Source organism: Galeopterus variegatus, unplaced genomic scaffold (assembly GCF_000696425.1).
Source record: "Galeopterus variegatus unplaced genomic scaffold, G_variegatus-3.0.2 Scaffold4169, whole genome shotgun sequence".
NCBI classification, from domain to species: domain Eukaryota; kingdom Metazoa; phylum Chordata; class Mammalia; order Dermoptera; family Cynocephalidae; genus Galeopterus; species Galeopterus variegatus.
In genome coordinates this window covers 56,677-59,170 of record NW_007730280.1, presented here as the reverse complement: position 1 = coordinate 59,170, position 2,494 = coordinate 56,677, and the positions used below count along the sequence as shown (strand labels likewise).

The 2,494-nt window shown below is 44.8% G+C and overlaps 1 long non-coding RNA gene across 1 annotated transcript in view; it reads right to left on the bottom strand.

Moving 5' to 3' along the window:
* The window catches only part of LOC103602484, a 92,146-nt gene that overhangs the window by 85,470 nt on the left and 4,182 nt on the right, over positions 1-2,494 (bottom strand). The gene's annotated exons all lie outside the window — the stretch shown is intronic.

Genomic DNA, 2,494 nt, shown 5'->3' with positions numbered 1-2,494 from the left:
ACCTTCCATAGGTCAAAGCTACTATCAACATTTTCCTTCTGCAAAATGTTTATGCTGCAGACACTGCTGGCCTTTTCCAGCCTGGTATTCCTCAGTAATAAAGCCAATCCCCACCTTCCATAGGTCAAAGCTACTATCAACATTTTCCTTCTGCAAAATGTTTATGCTGCAGATACTGCTGGCCTTTTCCAGCCTGGTATTCCTCAGTAATAAAGCCAATCCTCCAGTGCATCAATCACTGATGTCCAGTAACTCAGACAGGATTAGTACTCATTTACCTGTCAGGGCAATTCTTCCCAAGACAGTGAAGAGGTGCTTTGTTTTTAATTTTTTTTTTTTTTTAATTTGAGATTTAGTAGATTCTATGCTCATGGTGTTGTGCTCCTGGTAAAGCTCAGTCATGAGTAAATTAAAACTGCAAATCACGGAAACAGAAAGACCCACTAAACTCTCCCTGAGCCGCAATTTTTAACCCTTAGTGAATTTCATTTCTATACATCCTAAGGTTTTCAGGTGGGAAAGAAAGGAGTCTGAGTCCCCCAGACTGTGGCAATTGTGAATCATAATCATATTCCTGAGCATAATTCTGACTTATGTCGGCATCACTGAGTGAGTAGTTCTGCTCACAGGACGAGGAGGCCACCTTGGCCATGAAGAAAGAATGAATGGCCTTTTAAAGTTAAGTTTATGGATGTATAATGTAGAGTGCATAATGTTGCATCTCTATCTAAACGTCTTCATAAAGTGCAAATTAATGCAGATGCTAACTAGGCATTTGGAACGCTAACCTAGTTTTCTGTGTTTAGCTAATAGCTAGCAATTTTGCTTACACTTTTATCCTCTCATTACACAGCAATGATGAATATTTAGTAAATACACGTGAAAGGCCACATACTTCATAGCACTCCTCCTGGGTTGGAAATAAACCCCTTCTAATGATTCTGTTTGAATAATTTAGCTGCTGATATACCAAACTAAATATAGCTGCGACAAGTATCCCACTAAAGGCTCTACTGGAGGCTAAGGACAGACCCTTTTTCAGCTTCTTCCTCTCTGTGATTACCCAGCCAAATTCAGGGTAAGGGCTGGGGACAGAGAGGATGCTGGGGAAAATCCAAAGCTTCAGTGAATGTTAACCCTTTGCAAATCTTAAAGGGACTCAGATGGCTTGACTGATTTGAAAATTATTTATGATGCTGGGGAGAGGTAGGGAAAGGCTATTATTATAGCTAATCAAATATCCTGGAACCAAAGAGAGAGAGAGTTTGAATACACATTAGAAGAAAAAGATGTAAAATGTGGTCTTGTGAGATGCTACCCAGTTCATCCCTGAACATATGACTGATAGGAACCTTTACAAATCACCTGGAAATTTTTGCTCTGAGATGCAGGATGGAGTAAAAGAGGTCTCTCTAGAGGAGTGGGGTGACCCCAGTGCACTTTTTTTTTTTTTTTGCCTGCCAAATATACAACACATGTCACTAAAGAATTACAGAGGGAAATTTTTTACTAGGGTGGCCAAGCCCCGATGAATGATTTTGGATAACAGATTCCTATTCCTGCCATATGAGGAGAAAATTGAAACTGAACAGTGAGTGGTATTTGGAAGTGGGTCCAGGGTGAGGGCAGAACAAGGATGTTTACTATCCAGAAGCAGGTCTGGCTTAGGGGGTGGGGGCTGGTGGGGCCCAGGAAGAGGCAGAAAACATGTGTCTCCACCCCACTGCTGCTCAAATGTGTCTGCTCACAGGGGCAAGGTTCCTGTTCTCTTCTCCTGGTGACTTCATGGGAAGTTGGCTGAGTCCCCAATTCTGCAGAGGGAATGCAGGCAGAAGGGAGCACTGCAAATGTGCTTTACCCTGGGTGCTTACATGGCAGGTGTGACGGGAAATGGGTGGGTGCTGTCAATGGGATGAGCCACTGAACTGGTGAATACTGCTGCTCCTGGGGCTTTCCCTCCCAATTGCCACCCATCCCCAATTCCCTGCACCAACAGAGGTGCTGCTCAGAAATCAGAATCCCTTCCAACACACAGACGCCCAGGCGCAGGTGCACACAAGCCATACCTCAGTCGCCTCAACACCCTGGGTTCCCACCTGCTCCTAAAACCACAGACTGGCACAAATAGCCTGAGATCAGTGAGTCTGAGCCAGCACATCTTGACCACAGGAAATTAAGAAAGACCATGATCTAAAGTGATATTTGTCATACTGTGTTGCTTCAGATGTTTTTTTTTTCTTTTATTTGGGGTAGAGGCGGTGTGCCCGCAGGTTTCAAACCATCACAATCGGTCCTGACGTGTTTGGGGAAGGCTTGGAGCACCTCCACATCTCTCTGGTCCCTGCTAGTACTCACCAGTCCCGCATCCTCCTGCAGTCTCTTGAAAGTGCTTAGATACCAGGGCAGGGCTCTGCGTCCATTTTGCCAGCCACAAACCACCGAGTTTGGGAACTTTTAAAGCCAGAGGATGGGGGTGGGGGCTGCCAGGGCTCAG